Genomic DNA, 17,933 nt, shown 5'->3' with positions numbered 1-17,933 from the left:
TTATGTTCATTGTTTATTTATGCAAAAGTATGTTCGTAACCTGTGTAGTTTTCTTAAGTTTATTATTTATAAAAAGTTTATTTAAATCATGGTCATTGGGGTGGGGTTTAGTTGATATTGAAGTTAATTCCATTTACAGATGCATTTCTTCTTATATTCCATACTGGCAGTCCTCTTGTGGAAATTCTGTTAGAATTGTTTTCATTTGTGTTACACTGGAATATCTTTAGATTTAAAAGTACATTGTACCTGCAGATGGATGGTGCCTCGAAGGATTGCTCCTTCTCATGCCATCTTGTTTGACTGGCTATTTACATGAGATGGCCATATGCTTCTCTGTACTGTTTTGATGTGCTACTGCCCATTAGCACTGCATTGATATTGTCAAGGTATGGTGGGGCACCCTGGAGGACATACATGATTTTATTGCTTTTTTCTTTTTCTTTTACAATTTGGCTACAAAATTGTTGTTTAATGATGAGTTTGTTTTACCAATAGTGTATCTATAGGGTGTCATCAATATTTCATATTTTTTTTTTTTTGGTTGGCAATTTGGTTGCCAGCTTTTTTTATGGAAATAAATATCCGCATTATTATATTTTTCTCTTTTGTCCCTATTAACAACCTTGGCATTCTACATCATTTTTATGCTGGATGCCAATTATTACTGGCCAGGCTGGTGCCATTCCTGCTAGGTGGCAACCCTACTTGTTATTGATTTGACTACTTTTGTAAGGCTTTTGATTGAAACAGATTTTTATTTTGCTAGTTTCCATCCAGAGTCTTTAAGATGAGGATTCATTATCCCTCTAATTGGTGCCAAAACTCTGAGTTGTTATGGAATTATTGTTAACACATACTTTTAATCATCACATGCTGTGAAATTTGTTGTACGCATTCACTTTGATTGTCCTACTATACACTGTCATTACTTTATTTAAATTTGTCTACTGTCTCTATATTATTAAGGGAAGTAATCATGCTTAAAGTAAAAGTAGTGGACTTGTAATGGCATAGGTGTGATCAAAGGCATGTCTTAAAGGAAAAGTAACACTAAATTTTTTCAAGTAAAATATCTATTCTACCCTGCTCCAATAATTGCCCTATCCTGCACACCATTTATTATTTTGAATGCTTTATTAGAAAATACCTTCTAAAACTTTGCTTCTGGTCATTTCAAATACAGCGATACAGCGATCTTCCCTTTGCACAGACCCGGATTTGTGGCGAGGCCACAAAGGCCCAGGCCTAGGGCTGCATGCCGCCGCACCGAAGTTCTGCTCCCATACGGAGCAGTGGGAACCTCTTCCCACAGCTCCGTATGAGTTTATATCGGCACCTGCGCAAATGCGCATGCGTGCGCGGGGAGTGAGCTGCGAATTCGCATGCGTGCGCTGGGGGGGTGAGTTGCATGCGTGGGGGGCGGCTGGGCAGGGTGGCCTCGGGGCGCCTGGATTTGAAATCCGGTGCTGCCTCTGCACAATCCACTATGCGACAATCCACATCTCCTCCTCGCCCGACTACAAAACCGGAAGTCAGTTGTGCAGGATTGTGCAGAGGGAAGATCGCTGTATCGCCGTATTTGAAATGACCAGAAGCAAAGTTTTAGAAGGTATTTTGTAATAAAGCAGTCAAAAAATTAATAAACGGTGTGCAGGATAAGGCAATTATTGGAGCAGGGTAGAATAGATTTTTTACTTAAAAAAATGTAGTGTTACTTTTCCTTTAAGACATGCCTTTGATCAAACCATTGTCATTACAAGTCCACTACAAGTCTTTTTCATATTAGCTCACATAGCTCTTCATGTGTCAAGATGAATATCAAAATTGCGATTTATGTTGGTTGACATTAATTTGTTGCTAAGGTCACTCACCATAGCAAATGCCATGACTTGGAGAAAAAAATTAAAAACCTCTAGAAAAGAAAGCATAAGAACAACTTGAATACTGTTTATATCCTGTTTACAAAAACAGACTAAAATGTATTTTAAAAGTGAACGAAGGGATTTCACCCCTACTTTTTTATTGCTGCATTAATCTCTCGTTAATGCTTTCATTCTACTGTTGGATTAACTTTATGGGCATGCTGAAGACATCTGAGGATTATTTATATTGTTTCTAAAGAACATACATTTTCTAAAACGCTAAGCAATGCATAAAGTGTTTCCACAATTCTTATTACACCTGGCTTTCAGCTAGAGGGCCTGCTCCAGGGAAAAGTGCTTTAGCCATACTGGCCTCAACATCTGAGTTTGAAAAGAAGCTTTTATTGGCATCTGAGAGAATCCTATACTTGGAACACATCATGTCTGCTGTGGTTTTCAGTGGTAAACAAACGGACGCAAAGGTCTTTCAGAAGGAGAATAGTTTATTAAACCCTTTGTAAATCTGTCTTAATGGAATACTGTCATGGGAAAACCTGCTTCTCCAGCAGAATCCTGCATTGACATCCATTTTTAAAAAATACAAACAGTTTTTTTTTATATTTAATTTTGAAATTTCACATGGGGCTAGCCATATTATTCATATCCCAGGTTGCCACAGCAATGGGACCTGTACTCCAGTTACACTTTACTGCCGAGCTGCAAGTTGGAGTGATATTACCCCCCCCCCCTTCCTCCAAGCAGCCGATCCGCAGAACAATGGGAAGGCGGCAAGATAGCAGCTCCCAGTACTTATCAGAATAGCAATAAATAGTAAGAAATCCAAGTCTGGCTTGAGACTCCTCCAGTTACATGGGAGTAGGAGAAACAATAGGTTACCTGAAAGCAGTTCTAATGTGTAGTGCTGGCTCCTTCTGAAAGCTCAGACTCAGGCACAATGCACTGAGATGGCGCCTACACACCAATATTACAGCTAAAAAAAAAAAAATACATTTATTGGTTAAAGAATAACATTTTTAATGGTAGTGACTGAATTATTTGCTATGAAACAAAAAGTACACCATAAAAATTATTACAGTTTCTTTTTTAAGTTCTTTCAGCCCTATCTAAACTGTAGTTTTTATACTGCTACTCTGTTTAAGAACAAATTCTGGCTGCACCACATATATGTGGGTTAAAGGGGTTCTCCACCAAAAATAGTTTTTTGCATAGTAAAATACATTAATTCAAAATTGTTGGTGTTTTTTAAGTGTTATTTCCATTAAAGCATTATCTGTCTGGCTGTTTACATTCTCTGCTTTCCTGGCTCTGACTCCTAAAACAACGTAATGAGCCAACTGATTTACAAAGCTGGAGAAGAACTGAATCATGTTACATTGTTTTTAAAGGGGTCGTTTTTTTTTTTTTTTTGCCTGATCAAAGATAATATAATTATTAGCAGCTTTCCAGTATATGAATTTAAACATTCAAATATTTAATGGCTTTAAAGTAACTTATTAATTAAAAGCAGTACTTGTTTATTACTTTCTGTTTTCTTCTGTCTTTTCTTTCTGTCTCTTCAGACATTGAAAGAGGAGTCCGGGCTTCCTATTGGATTTTAGTTCAGCTGAATTGCAACACTATTGCAGGAGTCAAAGCCAAGTGGTAATGCTTTGCTACCATTTAATAATTCTTTAATAGCAAATACTTTTACTTTAACGTTATTGAAAATATTTGATTTATATTGGAAAATTGCATAAAACTATTTTTCATGCAGAAACAATTCTGCAGCTTTAATTTCAGTTACTTTGCTCTTAGCACATACACAGTGTGCTACCCTGAAGCGCGGAGTACTTAATACACAGGTACCTTTTTTTGCTGCCAGAGGACAGCTTGAAAGAGGCAGAAAATGCCAGCAAATGATTAAAAAACTATAGCAAAATGAAGACCATTTAAAAAATTTCTAAGAATAGGACATTCTATTGCATGCTAAAAGTTGAGCTAAAGCTGAATTACTCAATTATCACTGGAGGGATAATTGCCTGACATGCAAGAGGATTTGATTACCATAGAAATGATTGGAGGGCAATTCCAAGTGTTTGATCTAAAGGAGTGGCCTCTTGTTCTTTGATCTTTTTTTATGGGGAAAAAAAGATTTCCCGATATCTGTCTATAATGTCCTGTAACTCTTATTTGTAAAGAGCAATCATGTCCCCTTGCAAGCCTCTTTACTCTAGAGAAAGCAACCCCAACCTTTACAGTCTTTCATCATATTTTAACTCATTTAATCCCTTTCCTTTTACCAGTTTAGTTACACATCTCTGCACTCTTTCTAGGTTAGTTGCACATCTCTGCACTCTTTCCAGCTCATTAATATCCTCTTGGGGCTCAAAACTGTACTCCATACTTAAGGTGGTATTTTACCAATCATCTCTAAAGAGGGAGAACTATGTTTTTATCACCTAAGTTAATTCTCTTTTTTTTTTTTTTACACAAGACAGTATTTGCATTAGTAGCCACTGAGCGACACTGCATAGAGTTACACAGCTTATTATCCACAACCCTCCCTAAGTACTTCTCAGTTAATGATACCCCCTAACATACTACCATTTATTGTATAACTCACGTTTATTTCTACCTGAGTGCATAACCTTGCCCTTATCAACGCTGAACCTCATTTGCCAGTTGCTTTTGATAAAAACTAAAGTTGTTCATACACAAGCAGACATTCTTGTGGTTATTTGTTTCAAATGGCTAAAGCCAGTTTCTACCTAACTGATATCTGACTGTGACACTCTTTTATCTTTTGCTGGTACTGACCCTTTACCAGGTGTAACAAGTTTATATTTTTCAGTGAAAATATTCTGAAAAGTGTGTCTTAGAATACTTGTACAAGTATGGAGCCTGTTATACAGAATGCTTGGGACCTGGGGTTTTCCGGATAGGGGATCTTTCCATAATTTGGATCTGTATACCTTAAGGGGCTGATTCATCAAAATCCCGAAATGGGAAAAATTTGAATTAGATACAATAATTTCTGATGATTGCAAATATCATGAAAATGCTTACGAAAAAATTGTATTAGTCACGATAATTTCATATTGGCGATCCGAAAGTCACAAAATTTTCATATCCGAACAATCGCAAACAGCAGGAAAACCTTTCTGACTTTGATCCTTCTGTGCATGTTTTTGGAAGCCTCCCATAGGACTCAATGGCACTCTGCAGCTCCAACCTGGCCAAAGGAAAGTCAAGATACCAAAGCTTGAATGAATCCGAAACATTCGTACTCGGCGTGACAAATATGAGTTTGTCGCACAAATTGTTGTGCTTTTTGACGCAAAGTACAAAAAAAGTTTCAAAAATAGGCACAGTATGAAAACTGTGCCCCTTAGTCCTCTAAAAATCATTTAAACATTAAACCCAATAGGACCGTTTGTCACCAATAACGATTAATTATATTTAAGTTGGGAATAAGTACAAGATAGTATTTTATGATTACAAAGAAAAAAGGAAATCATTTTTAGAAATTAGAATTATTTGCTTATAATAGCGTCTGTGGGAGATGGCCTTCCTGTAATTCCACATTTTCTGGATAACAGATTTTGGGATAATTGATCCCTTACCTGTAGTAGTGGTCAAAAATACTGGCACCTTTGCAATTTTTCAAATGACTCAAAATAAATTGATTTACTGTTTTGACTTTGACCTGGTTTCCACAATTCCTTGTTTCACTCTTAAGATCACAGAACTGTGTTCTGTAATTTCATTCAGAAATAAAACCTATCCTTTCACATCTGGAAAAGAAATTACATTGACATAATTGACAGCCTAGACTTATTATTTTGTAGCACTCCCCTTGGTAAGAATAACTGACGCTATATAAATAAATTACGATGATGATGATGATAAAGTAAGGCTGTGTAAGAGGATGACTCTCTTCCTTTATAAAGCTAGATAATCTGCAGAGGGCTGCCAGCTTAACCCTCAATAATTGTTTCTAAAATCTTCTAAACTTCAGGCACTTGTTGGGTAGAACCTCCTTGGCTGCAGAACAAAACATGGCTTTTGTGACTTAGGCTTGATTAGCAGCCAAAGACAACAGAATAACAGAATTCAAAGCTATCGGCTAACCCTGTGCCATTCCATAAGGTGTGTTCACACTAAACTTTACTTTAGGCAGACACTGAATCATTAAGCACTGATCAAGCTAAATGCAGTCCAGTTATTTATTTATTTTTTACTTTCTTAATAAAGATTGTCCATACAGACATTATTATTTCTATTGGTTAAAGAACTTCACCCAAAACCTTTTTGCAAAGTTTGTGCAACTTTGAGGCATGAAAACTTGTTCTACAATTTATCTTTGTCTGACACTGTTGTAAGTTAAGGTATGAATAGACCCTTTCCAACTAAATTGAATTTGCTGGCAATCCAGCATGTCTGGTCTAAGGTAGAAGATGCACATAAAACAACACATGTGCAGGGACTTCTTTCATATTACATACATATTTTGCTTTATAGATAACTAGTTGAATGAGTAACTTTGTTATTGAATGAACATATCTGACCTGATTTGCTATCTTTTTATTATCATTTTGTTTAAAGCCTGTCTGCCAGTGGCCAAAGGATAGTGAATAACACTTGGAACTTGCATATCAGTAGGCTCTATAACTGTAAATGTCATTATTATGGATTCACTAAAGCCAGCATTTGGTTTGTAATTTGCCTTTTTCAGCAGGATTCGGCCGAATTCTTAAAATCACGTGACGTTTTGTGATTATTGTTATTTGCGCGAATCTTTCATGAAGGATTTGTTGTTTGCCCAAATCTCGAAATAGGGAATTTGGTGCATCACTTGTCAGTATGCATTTTTTTAAATTAAAAACTCGTTTAAGTTTTTTGACGTAGTTGACTTAGTGTTTGCTAGTAGGATACAGTAAAAACAAGTATTTCAGTGCAATAACAAAATTGACAAAATATTAAAATATCAAGACGATGTGGTTACAGAGGAAAGGATAGTGACGAAACCAGTGTTTCTATAAGAAGAATATTTGGTTAGTGCTGCTGAGGATGTTTTTTCAGGAAAACAGAGTGTGGGCAAGTTGGATTGGGAAACTGTGCATTCTAGAGGATTACTCCCACAGGGTAAAAGGAATTTGAGGTTCCATGACAGAAGTAAGCAGATCAAAGGAAACAACTTACATAGTTACATAGGGTTGGAAAAAGACCAGAGTCCATCAAGTTCAACCCTTCCAAGTAAACCCAGCACACACAAACCTATACAGACCCATACTGACCTATCTATCCACTCACATACAGACCCATACTGACCTATCTATCCACTCACATACAGACCCATACTGACCTATCTATACACTCCCATACAGACCGACCCATACTGACCTATTTATCCACTCACATACAGACCGACCCATACTGACCTATCTATCCACTCACATACAGACCGACCCATACTGACCTATCTATCCACTCACATACATAAACCATATATACCAACATCTGTAGATTTTAGTATTATAGATTTTTGTATTTATAATAGCCTTGGATACTATGCTTGTTCAAGAACTCATCCAGACCCCTCTTAAAGGCATTAACAGAATCTGCCATCACAAAATCACTAGGAAGGGCATTCCCCAGCCTCACTGCCCTCACCGTGAAAACCCCCTACGCTGCTTCAAATGGAAACTCCGTTGCCCTAATCTAAAGGGGGGGGGGGCTCTGGTGCACTGATCGTTTTTATGGGAAAAAAAGACCTTGCTATCTTTCTATAATCCCCTCTAATCGCCTACCTTTTACCCAGGGCTGGTGCCCCTGTACGGAGAGAACAGCACCAGCCCAGGGTAGCTGCAGCGCTTCCTACTTCCGGGTTCGCTTGCGCGCATGCACAGTAGAGCGAAAAGCCGAACTTTAACAGAGAAGTTGTCTTTTCACTCTACTGCGCATGCGCCTGTCCTTTAGTTCCAAGAACGAAGCCGGAAGGAGGAAGTACTATGCTCCAGGTACCCCGGGCTGGTGCTGTTTTCTCCTAACAGGGGCACCAGCCCACAAGGTCACTTGGGGGGTGCCTAACATTTTGGCACCCCCAAGTGACTGCCTTTCCTTGCCCTTTAATAAGGTGCAATGTTGTGGAGTGATTGTGAAAACACAATTTTTTAAATATTATCCTTTACAAAAGAGGCAAGTAACCAGAAACTAGTTCAAAGTTGCAACTATTCACTGGAATTACCCCATTTGGCCATTTTTTTTTTGCCTTTCATACCTTTATGGACTCCTTAAAATTATAATTAAAAAATAACCCATTGAATCAATGGAATACAAAACAGCAAGGCATATTCTAGGTGGGGCCTTAGCAGTGCTTTATGAAAGCAAAGAATGACCCTCTTTTTGCACCCCTTTTAATACAGTTCAAAACCTTGTTGGTCTTTGCAGCAGCTAAGTGGCATTGGTTGCTACAGCCAAGTTTATTATCTATAAGCACTCCAAGGTTCATTATGGGTTTACCTACTGCAGTCCCATTAAGGGTATGCATTACTTGCATAAATTTACATCCCAGGTGCATGACCTTGTATTTATCAATACTGAATATAATTGCCAGTTGGTCAAGATCCTGCTGCAAGGATGCCACATCCTAGTTGGAATTAATTGGGCTGCATATTTTTGAGTCCTTAAAGTCATTAATGAATAAATGAAAAAATAGTGGACCCAATACAGGACCATACTGAACCCCACTAAGAACCCTACACCCAGTAAAGGGTACAGACCTTAGCTTTGAAAGCAGTTGTTGATGCATTAAATTCCATGCAAAGGCCAAATAGACCAAATACTGCAACCCCGCTGTCCCATTTCATGCTTAACGCATCATAAAAATCAATTTGGCTGACATGACCTATGCTTCAAAAAGCCATGCTGATTACTACATATTATGCAATTTTTCGAAGTGATGTAAAAAATTAGCGTAAAGGAAACTTAATGGTTATGAACTTTTTCCTGTTAGTGTCAAATCGTTATTACCACCATTTACAGCCAGGTCTGATAAAATCTTTGAAAGGTCATGGTTGCATCCCCAATACAGAAAAACATACAACTCCATTGCCACCATAAGAATCAATCTATCATTTTAAATGTGGAAAAGTTCCCTAGCTTTTCTAGTTTATTTGCCTCCTTGATTTATCTTAAATATTTATCCTGACTTTGTGTGTCTCTTTTACAATAATGCATTCATGCAAAAACAATTTTTTGGAAAAGTGATGTTAGCTTCTAGGATAAAAATATAAGGGATGAACTGAATGGATCAGAATGCATTTAACTTCTGTAAGGTAGTCTGGAATCCAGAAAGTTTTAGGGTTTTCTGTGATAGTGTTAGCAGTAGAAAGGAAATAAAGTCTGAGTAGAAGATGGGAAAATTAAAGCAACACATTTATTTCACTTTTGTTTAGTTTAATACTGATTGTTAGAATTCCTTTTCCTGTTACTTTTACAGAGCTAAATGTACCTACAAACTATTCACTGCAGCTTAGACCTAATTAAAAAAAAAAAAAAAAAGAAATTGCTCCAAGACAGACTTTGGATCAGTAGATAATATATCATTTGGTTGGATTTTCTACCAAATGATTACAAAATACAATACACCAGTCAAAAATATTTACATTATTATTTTAAATAATAATCAATTAAAAAAAAAAAAAAAAAAAGGATTTCTAAGATAAATCCCCTTTGTCTTTTTCACTTTTTTGTGTTAGTACGGCCAGTTTAGAAAATTGATGGTCTTTTCTCTTAAGCCGGATGAATAACAGCAATGTTATATGTCCGAGTTATCAATTCATATAAACAATCCTGAATACTTTATATATATTTTTAGTGGTGGTTATATTTCACTTTGCCCATAAAAAACCCATCAAAATTTTGTGGGGTGTGTGTGTGAGTTCTCTTTGATAAATATGCCTCTTTGCGGGAAAAATATATTGGCAGTAATTTGACCCTGGAAAACCATCTTTTTTGGAAATTACACATCTTGATGAATTAAAGATGGGTAAATGTGTATTTAATCTACAAACTAACAAGCTGCACATTATTGCTATAATTAGTTGTTTTTATTCAATTTCTGAAACTCAAAAAGCTTAACCTTTGTAGCAGCTCGCACATTTCCTTTGATACAAGATGAACCATCATAAATGTTTGTTGGAAACCTTCCAAACAATTTTATATTTTAATATTTATAGGATTACAAAACTATGTGACATGGAGGGACTCCAAAGTCAAAATAATGCACACACAAATTTTACCAGCAAAAATATTTAGTCCAGAGTAATGTGAATTATACAGATTATGTATAAGTCTGGTTTGTACACTGGTGTGTAGTTTTGTGTCTATCCTGTATGCAAATGCTCCCAGTGCCTGCCTGAGTCAGGGCCATTTTTTGCCAAGAGGTGGCATTTTACAATGGCAGCAAAAAGCCACCCTTAACTTTTTAGAGAGATTTTTGTTTTTTCTTCCATAAATTTGTCTCTAGTAGGGTAGAGAGCACACTAATAGATCCCTCCTTTGACACCCTCAGATCATGTGTAAGGTGATAAATGGGGGTGGTGTCATGGTAGCTGCCATCGGAGGTAGCAACCCTAGCTGATGTAAATGGCCAAGTTTCCCAAGATTGCAGGGGGCCAGCTTGCCTAGGGTAAGGAAAATGTGAGCAGGAAGCATAAACCTATCCTTAAAAGCCAATGCGCTCTCCAATCCTGAATTGCAGCAGGTTGTAGGTTAAACAATTTGTTATCCTCCTGAGCCTCAAGGCTGCCATTATGGACCCACTTGTCGTTTTCTCCCTTAAGAGTGTGTTAGCGTGTAGATGGGGCTTGGCCCTGCACAGAGGCATGATGTTGAACTGGGTGCAGACATGCTAGAGAATGCATGTTTGTTCGTATGTCTGCACCCAGGCCGATGCCATGCCTATTGATACAGAAACATGGAGTGGATGTGAGCAGTAACATTGTTTCTTGGCTTGTGTTTATCCGCAATCCAAAAAACAGTTTTGTCGGACTTTAGCCTTAAGATTGCCATATACAGGCTGATAAAAGCTGCTGACATGGAACTGAATTGGCAGCTTATTGGTCCGTGTATTGTGGCAGCTGATGGGCCTTACTGGGCAGTTTGATTTTGTTGTCGGATCGAGGGCTGCCTCTGCATGTTGAAGTGGTTCTTGTCCCAACTGCCCACCTAGCGGCAATTATAATGCAGTTGCTGGCCCAAGGGCCAAACAATTGGACTAGCCCAAAATTGTCCTTCTCAAGGCATATTGGTAAAACATGTATGTCCAGCATTAGGGTTCAGATTGGCAGTTTGTGGCAAATAAGTATTTAGTGCATTTTGTTCTGTAGTGTACATATACAAAATAATATTGCTTGCATCATAAAGTGCATCTTTTTCTTAACTATTTCAACGTCAAGTTTATTTAGTGTTATATCAGTCAGAAAATAGTTTTTTAAAACTATAATAATGTACAAGATTTTGAACCATGCTATAACTCATATGGAGGTTTGTAAAATCTTTCATGACAAGGCAGAAACTCCATTCTAAAAACACATTTCTGATTACTTAAAAAGGAAGGGATAAAAAAAACGAATGACTTTGACCTTCCTGTCTGCTTTAGCACTGCTGTTGGTCATTGTGATGTTATGGTTAAACCACTGGGTGGTGCAGCTTGTCGTTGGTAGAAACTTAATAATCATTTTTATTTTTTAACAAAAGTTTTTTGTTTTTTTTTGGTTAGGTGTGAAATTTTTCATTGTTTACACATTTTTGTTGTTTTGTCTAATTGTAAAATATATATATATGCAAACTACTATCTACCTTTTATACTAAATCTTAATCAAATGTTCAAAAAATCAGCAGCTTGTCATTTTTAAAGCCATATTTTTAAATTTAAATTATTTTACACACACACACACACACACACACACACACACACACACACACACACACACACACACACACACACACACATATAAATTCTTTTTTCTGAAAACAAAGATTCAACAATATAAACTTTACTAGTATTGTTAAAAAAAAAAAAAAAAATCGGTAATAATGATGCTGTGCCTAATTCAAGCTAGTACCTACAGGTATGGCCACACTATACAGAAATGCATCTCGCTATACTCCATTTATTTTCACTGTTGATTGTCATTTGATTGAGTCATACACTGGAAGATTCACTCATTTGGTGAGGTCGCAAAGCAAGCGGCTCTTCTGCTGATATGGGCACCTAAAGGTGGGCGGTATCAGGCTAATTCGATCGTTTGGACCTAGGGCCAAACTATTGAGTTACAATGGTGGGAATAGGCGCCATGGCATAGGGGGCCCACATCTCAGTCGGGTAGTCCTGTTGGTGGTGCCCATACATGGGTAGATAAGCTGTCGAATCAGTCTAAAGAACCCGAATCGGCAGCTAAAATAAAAATCAATCAAAGTAAATTGATCAGTGAATGTTCAAAATATCCAGATACTAAAAAGCAATTAAAGTATTATGGGCAAAAACCAACCAGCAATTGTGCAGACCTAGAAACACAATAACTTAATTCTGATCAAGTCAAATCCGATGAAGCATGTGAACAGTGGTCAGAATACATTGTCATGCTATATGGGATCTGTTATTGGGAAACCCATTATCCAGAACGTTCCAAATTACGCAGAGACAATTTTTAACATAGATATATTATTTTAAGGGGTTCATTGTCCTTTAAGTTTATCCTTGTTCTTCTTGCAAATACATCACGGGAAACTGCAATGGTAAAGAAAAAAAAAAGATGATGGTTGTCTGCTTTTTGGGTTACTTATCAGGCAACCAGATCCCTGGAGTGATTGCAAAGCCCCTTTGGCTTGTTGTATAGATATGCACTTTACATTATCACGTTTTTCAGTTTTTCTAAATATTTAATTTTATCTTTTTTTTTTCATATGCAGCTTTTGGTAATATAATTGTCTGACCTACAAAAAGGTTTAGCTAATTGATAGTGGAATTACTTGTCACATGGCTGTTAACATAGCAAGATGGGCTCAAATAATTTGGGTAGCTTATTATTTTGTTTCCATTTTGCTGGCAATAAGACCTTTATTTGGTTTGGATACAATTAAGAAAACGAGCAGGTTTGTTCTGGTTCGGTTCTCTAGATGGCTTATGGCCTGAATGAGAGGAACCTGCAGCTCCCCTGTCTTCTGCATATGCCAATGTCCCATTCACCTTCAGACTGTCTACAGTCCTGTAGGGTAGAGCTAAATGATTCCCAGAGGTAACATGCAGATACTCTGGAAGTAGGGTTGGTTCATCTACCCAGCTAAATCTGGGCATATATGGCCACTTTTTGAATTTTTACACTGCCCTTCTTAGACTTAACCAAAAAATAATGTCCTTAATACAGTGCTGTCCAACTTCTGTGGTGCTGAGGGCCGGAATTTCTCTAGCATATACTGTATAGTGGAGGGACACCAATGGAAGCTAGTTTTGACCACTCCCCTTTTTTAAACCGCACCCACTTTAAATCACGCCAATGTTATCACAAGACCATGCCCACATTAATGGTGGTAGCGCAGCATAAACCCAAATGGTTGGTGCTCACTGCGGGGATATCGACCATACAGCCCTTCATATGACATATTTGCAGCTCTCCAAAAATACACTGAATTTCCTAGACATAAAGATAATCCCTGTTATATTAACGTTTGGCATTGCTGAATGAGTATTTATGACCCAGGTCTATTTTGTGAAACAGTCTTATATTTTCAAATGCATTAAATAAACGTGGAATATGTGGCAGTGCATACAAACTATATAAAGCACTGCTGCAGAGAAATTTAGGAATAGTTAGCTCTCAACTTGTCTGTACAAGTCTTGTGTAATGATGCTTGAGAAATAGAAAATGTAAGAACACTAACTGGATATGGTGATGTGACTGACCAATATACATGGCGCCATATTCATAATCCTCTAGATGTATACAAGTGCAGCACAAATATTACATGTAAGGGAGACCCATGGTGATAAGTTCTCAGTACCCTGCTTTACCATATTTCATTCAAAACTGTCTACATGTGAATTGAACGTTTTTTTATTACCATGGGATTAGCTACAGATGTCTGCATTCTATAACATTTGCAGATTTATGATCTATTGCCTGACAAACCAGACTTGGCAGTGAGGTTGTAGTGATGGGGCCTGCTGCTAGTTCCTCTTTCCTATTAAATTATGTTCATAAAGGAAACCTAAATATCTGCAATTTTAGTCTTACCTATATTGTATTGTAAGTACATTTTGAAAATATGTTACCTGTTACTAGTGTGGAAACCACAGTACCTCATCTTGTAATTCACAAAGTAGCTGAAGTCTTTTGTGTCTGTTTATATATAATATATATTTGTACTGTTTCCTGCCATTTCAGATGATAGGCTGCCTTTTTATAGGGCATTTATTAATATGATATGTCAGTAAAAGCAGCATTGTGTTATCTGAAGCCTCTTCGAGGCCACTGCAGATGTTTAACTTGTCTCCCCCTTTTTTTTTTTATGGGAACGTTGCAAAAAATATATGAAAAGCATGCATTGCTGGGGTTTGTTTAGTGATTTTTTCTTAAAGACACAATAACACAAGGTAATTAAAATGCACTAGAAATATGTTTTTAATCATGATCACTTAGGGGCTGATTCATCAAAGTACGAGTTCGAATGCCAGTATGGGTAAAATTTGGATTAGATACGATAATTTCATTAGAGTGAAAAGCCGAACTTAAACAAGAAAGTCAGCTTTTCATTCTAATGCACATGCGCCGGCCCAGGGAATTCGCCATAGAAGAAACGCGGGAGAAGGAAGTGCTCTCTACAGGTACCCCATGCTGGTGCGATTTTCTCCTAACTGGGGCACCAGCCCCTGTTACAAGGTAAGCGATTTAGGTCACTTGGGGGTGCCTAACATTTTGGCACCCCCAAGTGTCTTAGCCTTTCCTTCTCCTTTCAGAAAGATTAAGTAACACATAGGTTTTCCTACTGGCAGTTTACATTATTGCCAGTAGGAAAGCATCCAAAGAAGATTAGTTGCTACTGCTAGAGGAGATTAATCTTGGGGCGACTAATCTCCTCATGTGTCATTGCACTTAAGCAGCTCATTATCAGGGGCTACTCCATGGATTGGTAATTGTATCACCTCCTGTGAAGTTTTGTTTGATCAAAAAGTAATATGAAGTACTAAAAAGAAACTGGCTTCATATTATTGTTCAGTGTCAGAAATAACAGAAACCATAGATATTTCTTAATTATAACAATAGAAAAAAGCATGTGTAGCATAATCACCCCAAAATGCCTTCCCACCAATGTGCCGCTTAGTTTCCCAAGAGGCGCAAAGTTTCCTGCATGGGGGTGGAAGAGGCATTTTGGGGAAATTAGTTGCTCACAGTAGCCAAGATTAACCATGGGCGACTAATCTTCCCATGGTCCACTGCTCTAAAGTCTACTACTTAGAGAAGGGAAGGGTTTTTTTGTATAAAGGTAGATAGAGTGCTCTAAACTATTTGCCTGTTTATAAAGAGAAGGGGTTAAGTTCAGTAAAAATAGCCCAAAGTTCAAATTAGTACTATATAATGGAAAAAACAGTAAAATATATATATTTTTTTAATTAAAAAAATAGAATGTAATTTTACCACAAATGTATACTGCCCCTTTAAGAGTATTTCATGTCAAAACATTTTGTTACATAGCTTTGTTATATTATGCAGCACTTTACAGAGAAGTCCTTTAGGGTAATTTGTTTTGAGAAGCCAGTTAACGTTAAGAAGAAACCCACACGGACACTTGGGGGGGGAAGCTTCTTTCAAATTCACAATCACGGGAATGCAGCAGTTGTAACCACTATCCTACCTTGCCGCTCTCTCTTGGTTATTTCTCATGTGGGTTTGAGTAGTTGCTTTGCTGACATTTCTAGCTGCTCTTTGGCCTCCGTTTCTTTACTGACTGTGGGACATTATATTATAGTCAAAAAGTGAAACATGTAAATGCCCGTAAGATACAGTAAGTATTTGTATTAAAGGATGACGAGGCAGGAGTGCTCTAAATATTGGAAACACTATTTTTCAAGTTGGCCAAACTCCCATTATGATCATATTATGGTAAGCACACCATGTCTCACTTATGCAGTTAATCAGCGTTTCCTTCTAGGAATTATTGTAGCTTTGGGGCAGTGAGAGAAGGGTGGCTTACACATCTGAGTAATTGGTAGCTGAGAGAACTCGTCTTATTAAAATTCCTGTGGCAGTAGAAAAATTCTTTTGATGCCAACTGTGTCTGGAACAGTTATGTCTATGTAAGGCTATTCAGAAACTTTACAATTCAGAAACTTTATTAGAAATTGAATTCATGGCGTAATTTAAAGACCCGTTTAAAAGGTAATGTGTGAATAATAGCACTTAGCTCTTTTAGACTGTGTATGGAGCTGGTGTCGATGATACATTATGCCAGAATTTTGTGAAAGTTGTGTCTTGTAGATTCTAGGGCACATTTACGTCCACAGACTTTTTCCAGCAGTTGCACCTAAAACAACTTTCATTAATGGGACTTGGGTCCAAATGCACTGCTTCTGTAAAGTTGCACTCGGCGCCACTCAGTCCTTCCTGCCTTTCATTATAAATCGGACGTTGATGTGCCTATTGACGCAGAGGGAACCCCGGAGCTAAAACCACCTTGTGACCAGGCTGTAGCTCCAGGGTTCCGACAATAGGAAAAAAAAAAGAAAAGCTACAAAATATTTGAACTGTACCTCAAATTCCTGTCTTAGAACTGGATGCTCTTGTGTTCACTGGAAGGATCTACAGGTGAATAAAGTATGTTTATTCATAGTTATTATAGCCTAGTTAAGTAAACAATCCCCAACTACGGCAATATTTTCTCATAACTAAATCTATCACAATGAAATAGTATGAGGGTGATGCACTTTTTTTTTTTACATAAGCTGAACTGAATGAGTTGACTTTCTCTGATTTTAAGTTCCTGGTTTACTCATTCATAGCTTAAACTTATATTTCAGTCGCTACAGTTCCCTGGTGCTTCCATATCTCCATCGTTATGTTAATACGCTATATTTGACAATTCTGCCCTATACACTTCAGTAATTGTGCACTAAACTACTAAAAAGCATATTTTCTTGCCACATGTGACAAAAGAAAGCAATTTAAGGCTAACAAGAAAGGACAATTGATGCAAGTTATTAAATGCATATTCATTAATATAATATGTGGATTGGAATTCCCTTATATACCTTGGTTAAGAAGTTCTTAATAGTTAGGGAATGCCTTGTGTGGTGCCTATGTCTGACCAGCCCTAGGTCTGCCACTGATGTGCCCTAGGGCCACCTCTTCTCCACACCTCTAGACCCCTTAGAAACCATGAGCCCCAGGTGGCAGCATGTTGCCAATATGTTGATCTGCCACTGAATGCCATGTAGTATTAATAAATATATGGTTGTGCATGCTTTAGTACATTGAGTAAACCAGTAGAGTAAGGGTAAGAATATGAAAGCATGTTTAAATATTAATCATGCTGTATTTAAAACCTTTAATACAAAGGCACGTTGCCACTTTAATTCATTATATTTAGAGAAAGTTTGGATTTGTATAAATTTTCTTAATGTTAGAAATATTTAATTGCTCTTTGGGTACTTTTACTGCAAACATATAACATACAGTGGTGTGAAAAACTATTTGCCCCCTTCCTGATTTCTTATTCTTTTGCATGTTTGTCACACAAATGTAGATTGTAAGCTCTTTTGGGCAGGGCCCTCTTCACCTCTTGTATCGGTTATTGATTGCTTTATATGTTACTCTGTATGTCCAATGTATGTAACCCACTTATTGTACAGCGCTGCGGAATATGTTGGCGCTTTATAAATAAATGTTAATGTAATAATAATGTAATAATCAAACACATTTAACTATTAGTCAAAGATAACACAAGTAAACACAAAATGCAGTTTTTAAATGACGGTTTTTATTATTTAGGGAGAAAAAAAATCCAAAC

The 17,933-nt window shown here is 37.2% G+C and overlaps 1 protein-coding gene across 2 annotated transcripts in view; it reads left to right on the top strand.

The window, feature by feature from the left end:
- Positions 1-17,933, top strand: part of jade2 (jade family PHD finger 2) — a 120,555-nt gene that overhangs the window by 7,657 nt on the left and 94,965 nt on the right. Inside the window, exon 2 of one of the 2 annotated variants that reach the window (XM_012958514.3) lies at positions 3,446-3,527. The gene's annotated coding sequence lies outside the window, so the exon portion shown is untranslated. 2 annotated transcript variants of the gene reach the window in all.

Source organism: Xenopus tropicalis, chromosome 3 (genome assembly GCF_000004195.4).
Source record: "Xenopus tropicalis strain Nigerian chromosome 3, UCB_Xtro_10.0, whole genome shotgun sequence".
Classification (NCBI taxonomy): domain Eukaryota; kingdom Metazoa; phylum Chordata; class Amphibia; order Anura; family Pipidae; genus Xenopus; species Xenopus tropicalis.
The sequence above is the reverse complement of the archived record's forward strand: the minus strand, read 5'-3'. Positions and strand labels throughout refer to the sequence as shown.